This window comes from Pongo abelii, chromosome 23 (genome assembly GCF_028885655.2).
Source record: "Pongo abelii isolate AG06213 chromosome 23, NHGRI_mPonAbe1-v2.0_pri, whole genome shotgun sequence".
NCBI classification, from domain to species: domain Eukaryota; kingdom Metazoa; phylum Chordata; class Mammalia; order Primates; family Hominidae; genus Pongo; species Pongo abelii.
The window spans coordinates 25,690,481-25,702,909 of record NC_085929.1 but is presented as its reverse complement, the minus strand read 5'-3'; the positions used below and the strand labels follow the sequence as shown (position 1 = coordinate 25,702,909).

General features: G+C 47.5%; 1 pseudogene; it reads left to right on the top strand.

Annotated features, from left to right (window-relative positions):
* The first annotated feature begins 8,306 nt into the window (after window positions 1–8,306).
* On the top strand, window positions 8,307–8,776 carry LOC100456820 (probable ribosome biogenesis protein RLP24; annotated as a pseudogene).
* The last annotated feature ends 3,653 nt before the right edge of the window (window positions 8,777–12,429 follow it).

Below are 12,429 nucleotides of genomic sequence, written 5' to 3'. Positions count from 1 at the left end.
TGGTTGGATGTTATAGTCAGAGCAATCAGTCAACAGAAAGAAATAATAACCGTCCAGGATAGAAATGAAGGGGTAAAATAATCTCCATTTGCACATGATATAATTCTAAGTGTCGAATGTTTCAAAGAATCCACAAAAAGTACCTACCAAAGGTAAAAAAATTCTGAAATTTCAGGGTACCAGGTCAACTGTGGGTCAACTTTTCTCTGTTATCCTGAGAAATTTAGGTCTCTCGGCTTCAACTTTATCTTCAAAACTGGGAGGCTTTTACTGCCATTAAGTGTTGATTGACTGACCGAGACAATCTCTCAACTCTGTCACCCAGGCTGCAGTGCAGTGGATCAATCCTGGCTCTCCACAGCCTCCGCCTCCCCAGCTCAAGCAATCTTCCCACCCCAGCCTCCCGAGTAGCTAAGATTACAAGCCCACAATACCATGCCTGGCTAATTAAAAGAAAAATTTGTAGAGATAGGGTCCTGTTATGTTGCCCGGGCTGGTCTTAAACTCCTGGCCTCAAGTGATCCTTCCACCTCAGACTCACAAAGTGCTGGGATTACAGGCATGAGCCACCACAACCATCCTCTTTTTTCAAAAAGCAAGCCATAGGAAATACATGAAGTGTTCTCTTAATTAACGATGGAGAAACTGACTTTCAGAGGGTGGACTCAGGTTTCTGGTGTCCTGCCCAACTCTGTAGGAATTTAAAGACAGAGACTCAACAAAGAATGTGATTTCCATCTGGTGGGAATGAGTGTTCCCAGGTGAATTAGCATATCATTTCCAATTTTATTAATACCATAGATGAGGGCAGTGTAGAAATCCTCTCTCCACAAACACTGACCAGTGTGTGATGAAATGACAATAGTAGTAAAAGAGAAAAGCTTATGATAATGATGATAATTATCATTTAAGTATACAACTAATGTTTAGTGCCAGAAACATCAGGTGTCCCCAACGACAATGCAGCTGTTCTTACAGGATGCGGGCATCAGTCACGGTTCCTATATACATAGGAAGTGAGAGTTCCTATAAGGAATCACATGTGTTTCTCTAAACTTATGTTTTTCACAGAAGAGCGACAGTTTATTCCGCACTCTCCATTCCGTGCTTAAAAACCATGGACCATACAAAGGAATTTCAAATTTCAGACACAATTGCAGAAATTGCCCTTTTGCCACCTCCCCGCAACCATGTATGTGGCCTCTCTGTGCTGAGTTGGGAAGGACACAGTGAGTCACAGCTGGTACAGAGTGAGGCTGGACTCCCTGGTCCCCACCCTCCCAGGTGACAGGTGCTGTGGCATCACCTGGAGGAGGAAGGCTCCTGGACTGAGTCTCATCCACCAGCAGGGGCTGGCAGAGCTGCAGCGAGGAGCAGCCAAGAGAGAGTCTGGGGCTGCCCAAGTTTGAACCTAAGAGGGAGGCCAGCCTGGGGGATCAACGGGTGTTCACGGATTAGTTCTGCGGCTGGAAGTCAGGACAGTCTGTTCTATCCTCTCAGGCTCCAGGAAACACATTCTGAGAGTCAGACTCACATAGCATCACCCAGGACACTGACAGGAGCTGGGGAACAGTGAGGGCCTCACCTGGGAAATGCAGCTGGAGGCGGCCTGGGCCCTGCTGTCAGCCTGAGCAGCTCCTGTAGGGCTGGGATTCCCTGGGAGATGACCTGGGGTCAAGGTGCTCTAGGACAGGGCACAGTGTGAGAGGATGGGGCTCCCAGGGCCTGAGTTCTTCACCCAGGGTGGCCGCCTGAGCCTCCTGCCACTCTCAGAGGCTCATCCCTCCCTGCCCGGCAGCATCCTGGGGAACTGAGCCCTCTGTCCTGGGCACTTCCAAGATGCCCAATCCCTCCTCCCTCTGCCTCTCCTTTTAGCTCCAGGCCAACTCTGACTCAGGGGGCAGCTCCTGTGCTCAGGGGAGTCTCAGGTGGGTGTGGTGGGGCATTTGGGACCCTGGTGCTGGATGGGCATCCCTAGCCTCCTTGAGGAGACGCTGTCCACAGGGAAGGGGATTCTCACCTGCCTCAGGCCACAGCTCTGACTATGGGGCTGTCCTTGGGTCAGTGACAGGATCCACCTGGCTGGAGGGACAAGGGACCACCCACACTCCAGAGCTCAAGCCCTGTGCATGGACTGGGACCCTGGGACCCTCACAGAGACCACAGGGCCTAAACTTGGTTTCTGAGTCAGGTCGGGGTTTCTTGGACTTTTTACAAGTTTACATAAAAGATTGATGGGAAAAACATACGGAATGGAAGAGATGAGGATGGGAACTGCTAGGTTATTTGTATGCATGTGGAGATGCCATAGGAGCAACACCATGTGTGAAATGAGACTGGACTGTGTGATGAATCCACAAAGGCAGGTGGTTTCTCAATAAGCAAACTGCCATATATATAGGACATGACCAATGACGATCCTAATGACAGAAACACATTCTAATGAAATGACCACAATGAGAAAAAAGAAGTGATTCTGGGGGGCCCAGAGGAGAGACGGAGGAGGAGGAAGACTAATGGGTCCCTGGTCCACCTGCTCCTGAGTCAGGTGTCATCAGTGATCTCTCAGCAGGGCCCAGCTCAGCCCCAGGCTGAGCTCCTGGAAGGTCCACAGCCCTGCTGAGCCTGCCCCTGGACAGACCACAGGATACCATGGTTTGAGAAAGTGACCATGTGGTCAATCCCTAGGAAGGTTACTGTGATCACCCCTTCCTCCTCAGCCTCCCGTGCTGTCCCCACAGCTGGGTTTAGTGACATCCCTCACTGAGGAGTCCCAGAGGATGTACATTTGCATAAGCACCAAACACTCACTGCCCCAAAGGGCCTGAGAGGGAATAAGAGAAACCTGGGGAGCCCAGCTGTGCTGTGGGCTCAGGAGGCAGAGCTCTGGGTGTCTCACCATGGCTTGGACCCCTCTCATGCTCACCCTCCTCACTCTTTGCACAGTTGTTGCTTCCTAGCCCCTGCCCCAGGCTCAGCCCCCTCAGACTTCAAGCTGGGCCTGCCACAAACCCCAAGCTCATTCCAGGAACAGCCTCAGGGTGGGAGCCCCTGGGAATAGATTCATCATTTACAAGCCTCCTCTCCTGTCCTCTCTTGCAGGCTCTGTGTCCTCCTATGAGCTGACACAGCCACCCTCAGTGCCAGTGTCCCCTGGACCAATGGCCAGGATCACCTGCCCTGGAGATGTACTAACAAAAAAATAGGTTTACTGGTACCAGCAGAAGCCAGACCAGGCCCCTGTGCTGGTCACCTATGAGGATAGCAAGTGACCCTCAGGGATCTCTGAGAGATTATCTGGCTCCCGCTCACGGACCACAGTCACCTTTACCATCAGTGGAGCCCAAGCAGAGGAGGCTGATTTTTACATCAATCATGGGACAGCAGTGGTACTTATCCCACAGTGACACAGCCATGGGGAAAGTGAGACACAAACTCTTTCCCTATCTGTGTCATCCTCTTCCTCCTTCCACAAGAGGACTGTGCACAAAGCCTTGAGCAGGTCTGGCCCAGTTCACCCATATCTGAGTCCCCAGGCTTCCCTTCCCTCCAGTCAGGAGAGGATTTGGGGCTGGCAGGACCAGGCTGCCCTGTGTTTGCTTGCCCAGGGTGTGAGCTGTGGATGGAGGATCTGAGTGGAAGGCTGGAAAGGGGGAGACATCCATGCAGCCATGAAAAACCCAAGGGGACAAGAGGGAACCCTCAGCTCTCAGTTCATCGCAGTCATTAGTGTGTCTCCTGGGAGAAGCAATTCTCTTCTGCAACTAAGACCTCTAGTCCAGCAAAGCAGAACATGAGGAAAGAGTATATCATTTTTGCTAGTGGATCCCTAGCGATAATAGTGAGTGAATCCAGTCCCACCTTCAACCCCTGATTCTGGTCTCATGAATCCTGGCTGTGGGAGAAGCAACACCACATATTGGGCCCTGATTTACAGCATATGCTCCATCCTAGAAGATGTGAGCTCATCCCTACAAGTCAGCCACCTCACTGGCACAGTAAGTGACTCTTTAAACAGCTATTAAATGTTTTCCTAACATGAATCCATATGCTAAATATTCTACTGCAATTAACAGTACTACCTAAATTGGCTGTGTAAACTGCAAAGACTTCAAAAATGGTGTTGTTGTTGTTGATAAACTTAGAACTGCTTTTAATTTATTCAATGCCTTTGAATTCAATGTTTATAATTAATGAGCTGATACGAGAGTCAGTTAACTTGGGAAGTCATAGTAGTTTTGGAAATAGAAATGTGTTTCTTTAGTCAAATAAGTTCTTTATAAAAAAGATGAACTAGTTTTGTCAAAGTGCATTCAAAAGTTAAAGGAAAATGGGAGTGCATGAGTATCTTATTGGAAAACGTTAATGGGTGCTTGGAAACACAAGTATCTGAATCTACCTTATCAATGTAAATATTATGTAATCTAAACACAGATGAAGTATTTATGATGAAAATATAGTGTCCAAATTGAGATATGCTATAAGTATCTAATACAATTAGGATTTAAAAGATTTAGTATGAAAAAAACCTACTATATATGTGATAAATAACTTTAAATTGATTTTACATGTGTAAATGATTTTTGATATACTGGAATAAATAAATATATTACTGAAATAATTTGCTTCTTTTTCATTTTTAAAGTGGCAACTAGAAAGTGAACATTCCTGTGAGGCTTTCATTGCACTGCTGTTGGACAGCACTGGTCTGGACTCCCCTAAGGTGAGAGGTGACTTGTAACCAGCAGGGGGCAGCAGTGCTGCAGTGGGGAAGCTCCTGGGAGAGGCTGGGGCTGCACAGGTGGATCCTAAGGAGGACCCCCAGCCCTGAAGGGAATCAAAGTTCAAGTGCTTAAAGTTCCTTCCCTGCTGAGTCAGGGGTCATCAGTGATCTCTCAGCAGGGCCCAGCTAGGGCACTACTCCATTCTGTCCCTTCAGGCAGACCACATTCCCTTTGTGGCAACCACATTCCGAGAGGCAGGCTCAGAGACAACTTCCCAGCAGATGGACTGAGACCAGGCACCAATGAACCCCTATCCTGGGAAACGTGTCTGAAAGATGCCTATTCCAGGCTGGGTCCTCAGGAGTCAAAGAGCTTTGGGGCATCTTTACTATGGCCTGCTGCCCTCTCCTGCTCCTGTCCTCACTCTCTGTACAGGTTTATCCACTCAGACAGGCTCCTAGGCTCAACCCCTATGGGGCCCTAAGCTAGGCCTGGCTCTGACCCTGAGCTGGGGACACTTTAGGAGAAACCCTGTAGAAACGAGTCCCTTGGTCTCTGACAACCTGTCTCCTCCTTTGCAGGCTCTGTGTCCTCTCATGGGTGCTTGGCGGCCATAAGGCCCACAACCCCTCTCAGCTGCTCAGGACCAAGCAGGGACATCTCTGCTCTGTCTTGTACCTGCAGAATGCAGGCTGACACCCATTAGGAGCCTTTAGTCTTTAATGTAATGACAGGCCTCCTCATGCATGTCTTACCTGTTCTTTGATAAGGAGTCTAGGAACACATCCCCCAAACCATCCTCAGGGATCAAGATGAAGATGGCATCAAGTGGGGTTGACTACAAAGCTCCCAGTGACACAGCCAAAGGGAGAATTGAGACATACACCCTGTTGTCCCTAGCCTGGTTCACACTCACCCCTCCCTTTAGGAAAGTTGTTTGGAATTAGGCTCAGGAGAACAGAATTCAATTTTGACACTGGCTTCTCTCTCTCTTTATCTGTCATTTCTCCCCATACCCCTCCTTGTCTTTATCCTCTTCCTCCTCTTTTTCCTCCTTCTTCCTCCTCTTTTTCCTCCTTCTTCCTCCTTTCCTCCTCTTCCTTTCTTCTTCTTGTTCTCCTACTCATTCTTCTCCTTCTTCATCCTCTCTCTGACTCTCTCTCTCTGTCTCTCTCTCTCTGATACTGAAGCCCTTTTTCATGCATATGGCCTCAGCTATGGAATGGATGTGGAGAACTGACATCAAGAGTTCCCTCACAGGAGTTGGAGTAGATGCCTGAGACCTGTCTCCTGGTGTCCTCAGAGGACTACATCACAGGCCCATCCATCCTTCTCTTCCCTTATACAGGGTCTCCCTTCAGATCCTGTCCACTGCCCAATCAGGTTCCATTTCTTTTGAGACTCATGGGCACTTCATCTCCAGGCTCCTGAAGGTTTTCTTCCCTGTTGACAGCAGATTCCCCCTAATAACACAGTCTGCATGTGGATCCTCCATTCAGGACCACAGCTGCAAGTGTCAACTGATCACCCACAACCCCCACACAGGGCAGCAGTGAAGGCAAGAGGAGCCCAGAGTAACCAGGTGTAGCCATCCGTTAAAGTTCCAGGGGCTCTTGCTGCATCCCTGGGGGTCACCCTTTAAGAACCTGAACTTCCAAACCACAGGATCCAGAATTAGAAAAAAAACAAACAAACCATAAATTCTCCATGTGAGCCACTACTTCAACCCCTGGTCCTGGACTCAGATATGTCACCAATGAGGGACACAGTTCCTCATAGTGGTTTCTGATTGAGGACACTATAAACAAACTGTGGCCGGTGTCTGTCTTGCTTCCTGCATTGCACCACAGTCCTCATGCCTTCATAGATGGCCTGTGGCTCTTTTCATGCCACAATACAAGGCTTCATTGTGGTGACAGAGATCCCATGGTCTGCAAAACCTGAAATATTTACTACACAAAAGGTCTTATATTACATGATGCTATTTATGTGAATTATCTAGAATAGGAAAATTCACACAGAAAGAAAGAAGATCAATGGTTGCCTGGAGCTGAAGAGGGTGAGAAATAGGAATTTTTTTAATGGGTACATAATTTTTGGGGGGTGGTGAGAATGTTTAGAACTAGATAGAGCTGGTGGTTGCACAACAAAGTGAAGCTACTAAATGCCACTCAACTGTATACTTTAAAATGGTTGATTTATCTTATATGGATTTCAAACAATTTTCAAAATGCATGATTTTTAAAAGTTGACCCTTATAATCAAGTTCTTACATCTACAACTTCGTGATAGTACTGAAGGACCATGAACTGCCCAGAGACTATTTTTATAGAGGGCCCAGGCAGTATTTCAAGGGCTCTTACAGAATAAAAGGATATTTAAAAAGGCTTCTCTGGTTGCTTCTACACGAATATTTTATCCTTGGAGTTTCTATGAGCCCCAAAGAGTGCAGGGAGCTTGCAGCCCCCTCCCTGGTGCCTGGCTCACCCATGTGTAGGTGCAGTAGCACCCCCCACAGGCAGCTTGCAGAGCTGAGAAGGAAGACCCGTATTCTTCTGAGCCCCCAGACTGTGGTGCAGGGTTGTCCCCCATACTCCCCACCCAGACTGCTTGTTCCTGTGCACTCAGAAGGGGTCCTCTTTTCTGTGCTAGGCCCTCCTTCGTGCTGCTCTGCACTCTTCCTTTACCGGTGACCTTGGGAACTTCACTCGCCCTCGGCCCATTCCCTTCTCTGTCCAGTGCTCTCCCCATCTCTGCGTTCCAACCAGACCAGTTAGTCCATGAGACATTGTGGAAAGCAGAAATTGGTCACCATGTGGAATCCTCGATGGGGTCCAAATTTCAGCTGTGTCCACATATGGCTGCTTGTTGAATCAAAGGGAGGGGAACAAAGGGGTTAGTGACACCGTCCTGAGTGACTTCAGACCCCGTTTACAGCCAGTAGCTGTTCTTTGCTGTGTCTCTCCTATGTCTTCCACCAGAGTCTCTCATGTCCTTGCCCCAGCAGCAATGTCCTGGAGGCCACAAGATGTGCTAAGCAGCCACAAGATCACCTTATTCATGACCTGGAAATCCCTGTCACCACACCTTAATACACTGCATTCCTACCCCCAAATTCCCCACTCTACTAAAAGTATCACAGGGGACTGGAACTGGTTCAGCTCCCAGATCCCCTGGTACTTGTCACTGCTCTTTCAGATCCTCCAAATCTCCTCACTCCCTGAAGGTCAGTGACAGAACTCCTCTTCCTCACGTTTCCCATCACTGTTTCTTCATTCTTCCTGAGAGCAGCTCCAGACACCTCTTCAGGGAGGCGCCCCAACCTCTGATTACACAGCAGCCTGCCTGACACCTCCTGTCTACATTCGCCATTAGTTATCTGCAGAGCAGCTAAAACTTCATGCTTCTTTTTCTAAGACCATGATTTTTAACCAATTTCCTTGTGACAAATATTTCCAGAACTGATTAGAAATGTTTTTTCTCTGCAATGACACACATGAGAGACAGAGACATGAACAGCAGGTTGCTATTCTCTCTCTCCAAAAATAAGTCTGGGTCAGTGGGGACCCATGTGGGTTCAACATGCATACTGAAAGGTATTATTTCTGTTCAGGGCTCATCTACCCTGGCCATGGCATGATGTTCATCCACAACAATTACAAAGTGTTCAGATTTTGTAAATCTAAATGCCATAAAAACTTTTTTAAAAAAGCACAATCCTCACAAGGTCAGGTGGACAAAAACATTCCAGAAAGCAACTGGTAAAGAGCTTCCAGCGCATAATTCATTAGAATTTGAAAAACATAGAAATGAACCCACCTAATGCCAGTGAGAGTGAAGGAATAAAACTATTGATGCCATGAAGAGAGTTGAAGAGCTCGAACAGCAGCACCAAGATAAATTTATAATGAACGGATTGAAGAAAAATAAAGAGCTGCGGAAAGTTCAGGATATCATAGAAGTCAAGAAACCATCCATCTTAATCTGAGTCCCTCTTGCAGGCAATGGTACAGCAATTACAACAGGATGTGGACATGGAAGATGCCTCTTAAAAAATCTCTGTAACCATTTCTATGTCTACATTTGAAAATGTCCTTTGGAGACTTGGAACTGCTAATTACTGGTTTATTTTTTATATAAGGTCACTTATATGAAAGTGATTAAAATCTATCTTTCCTACATTGCAGTCTACAAAACATCATATATTACACGTTAGCTTGCATCTCAATGTTAAATCTTCACGACAGATGTACTTATGTAAATCATGAAAATTCTATTTATAACTATAGAAGTGACTTTTGGACATAAAATGGTCATGCCATTTGGATAATGGTACTAAGCATTTGTATAATAACTAAGCAACAATTCATGCCTTGTGATGTATAAAATAAAATATTCTTTGCAGTAAAATAGTCTGTTTATTGTCATCAAAGGGGGGATGTAACAAGGAACTAATAGTTTGTATGACAGCATCAAATAATATCTTTTATTTTGATTTTAGTATTTCCTGTTTGGGTTTATTAGCATCTTAGAAGAGCATAATGGCTTTGTTTGATGAAGCCTAATTATGCTGGACTATTTTGACCTGGTTTTACTGTTCTGATAGGTAGTTGTGAACGTTGGGGGTGAGAACTGAATAATCTTTGCCTGGAACGGCACTTTGGAGAATACTCAGTTCTAACTTGTGATTCCTGGTAGAACAAATTTTATTTTTCTAGTCTAGCAATGATCTAGAAGCAGAGGAATCCCAATGACTTTTAAAGTTTATTGTATGAGGTTTTTTTTAAGCTCCTAATTGTTTTTGGAAAGTAGAATTTATGGGTACAACACCTGTTCATTATTTGCACATAAAATAAAACCATCTTAAAAGAAAAAGAAACAAAGTGGAGTGAGATGGTTGTTGCTGTACAGATACTTACTAATAAGGAGGGGCCCAAACACTCCCTAAATTCCTATTCTATCATTTTGACAACCTTGGCTTCACTTTCCTTTGGGTTGACGTAAGACCTCAGGATGGCTACTGCAGCTCCAGGTATCACACCCCCCCATATTCAAATGGATAGGTGCTGCACAAATCCAGTCTGTTTCTTTCCTTCACAAGAACAAATGTTTCCTGAGAAGCTCTCCAGCCAACTGGCCCTTACATCCCATGGTCTACCTTTGGGCCATGTGGCCACCCCTGGGTGAGTGGGACCAGGGAAAAGCAAGACTGGTTTTTAATAAGTAGAGGGAATGATTTACAGGGAGCATGTATTAGTCCGTTCTCACGCTTGTAATAAATACATACCCAAGACTGGGTAATTCATAAAGGAAAGAGGTTTAATTGGCTCACAGTTCCACATGGCTGGGGAGGCCTCACAATCATGGCAGCAGGCAAGAGAGAGCTTGTCAGGGGAACTCCCCTTCATAAAACCATCAGATCTTGTGAGACTTATTCACTATCACGAGGACACCACAGGAAACACCTGCCCCCATGATTCAATTACCTCCCGCCAGGCCCCTCCCCATGACACACGGGAATTGTGGGAGCTACAATTCAAGATGAGATTTGGGTAAGGACATAGCCAAACCATATCAGGCCATTTGACGGAGAATGTGTCCTGGATCTACATACAGTTTTCACTCCACTCACCACTCCCATTATGGGAAACACTGTTCATCAGGGGCTGCATCTTTTTCTGGCTGAATTCCCAAGATGGACTGTGGGGAAGAACAGAGTGAGGTCTGGATAAATATTTGCTGGGTGCATGTGCTTCTGTGTCTGACTGTGGTGCTGCGGCCAACACTGCCCCACGTTGATCCTCTTCCTATAGAAGCACTAGTAAAAGCCATTCCCTGAATCCTTTGACTACCAGTCCAAGCCCTGGAACCACCCCCATGATCACCACCACCCAGAGATATGTGCAGGGAGCCTAAGGTAGGTCCTGCCTCCTTCTACAAATAGATGTGCTCTTTTTGTCATGGATCACTAAGCCCCACATGCCAAGTGTTGAGCAGAAAGGGACCAAAGAAGAAGAGAAATTCCTCTCCTGTGGTGAGCATTTCAGCACTCATTGAATCACAGCCCTGAACACGAGGTTCTCTATACCTGAACCCAGGAGGACTCTGAACCTCCAGTAGCCAGTATAGAGTAGCCACTAGAGGGCAACAGAGAAACAACTGGCAAAGCCACCTGGGGATGGGGTGGGGCCTGGGCATCAGGGAGATGCTGACATGCCGGGAGGACCAGTGACCATGACCTGAGACCTGGAGGGAAAGAGGTCTTTCTTTTTCTAGAGTATTGTCCTTGATACTGATGTACAAACTTTTTGGCCTGTGTCTCTCACCTCCAGGTCTGGTAGAATTTTCCTATTCCTCTGGAGCCACTCCAAGCACTGTACTTCATTTCATCCCAGCCACCCCAACCATGCTAAAACTCTGTAACTGTCAAACATTTCCTCAACACCAGATCTGTACCTGGCTCTTGAGTGCACATTGGGGATACTGAGGCACAGCTTCTATGACCTGTCCCAGGAGCTATACACCAAAGGCAGATCTTAAAAAATGGATCCTAAAAAGTTTCATGTGCATTTGCAAAGGAAGGAATTTTATTCAAGGACTGCCGCTCAGGACCTGTGCTCTGGAGCAAGACCCAGAACCTGTCACAGCCTCCTATTGTCACCTGTAAAATAGGGTCAAAATGCAGGCAGACTCAGGAGTGAACTCTGTGTGGTCAGGACAGCCCAGGATTGAGATCAGGACACAGTCTGCACACAGAATATGAAACAAGGATGGGAAGGACAATTCTGTGAGCTGAGGGTGGGTCTCCAGCCCCTTCCCCCTTCCCCTCTCTGTGTCCCTTGGGGCTGAGCCCTTCTGAAAACCACAAATCTCCTCCGCCAGCAGCCCCTGACTCTGCTGATCTGCATCATGAGCCACACTCTTCAGCAATGGAATAAGAGAGGCCTGGGAGGAACTTGCCCAGCCTGGGCCGCGAGAAGCAGCATCAGAGGCACTTCAGCCATGGCCTGGACCCCACTCCTCTTCAGCCTCCTTGCTCACTGTACAGGTGCTGCTCCCGGGACCCCAGCCACCCACTCAGCCCCAGGGCTCTGGGTCCAGCCTGGCCTCGACTCTGAGCTCAGCAGATCCCGCCTGTGGTGGGCAGGATGCTCACGACACTGCTGCAACAGGGAGGGCCTTGTGGGGCTGAAATCCCCACACACTGTGGTTCTGTGCTCATTGGTTCCCTGAGGGCCCTTTCATCCCAGGAACTCACAGTCCAGGCAGGTGGGAAGGTATTCTTGGAACGAGCCCTTCAGTTTCAAGTCCTTTCTCTCCCTCCAGGCTCTGGGGCCTCCTATGTGTCAGCTCATAAACTGACACAGCCACTCTCACTGCCAGTGGCCCCAGGACCGCCAGCCAGGATCACCTGTGGGGGAAATGATATCAGCAATAAGAGTGCTCAATGATACCAGCACAAGCCAGGCCAGACCCCTGTGCTGGTCATCTATGAGAATAGCACGAAGCCTTCAGAAACCCCTGAGTGATTCTCTGGCTCCAACTCGGGGAACACAGCCACCCTGACCATCTGCCGGGCCCAGGCTGAGGACAACGCTGACTCTTACTGTCAGGTGTGGGAAAGCAGCACCACACACACTGATACAGGCAGACAGGAAAGTGAGATACAAACCCCTTCTTCATCTGTGTCACCCTCTTCCTCCAG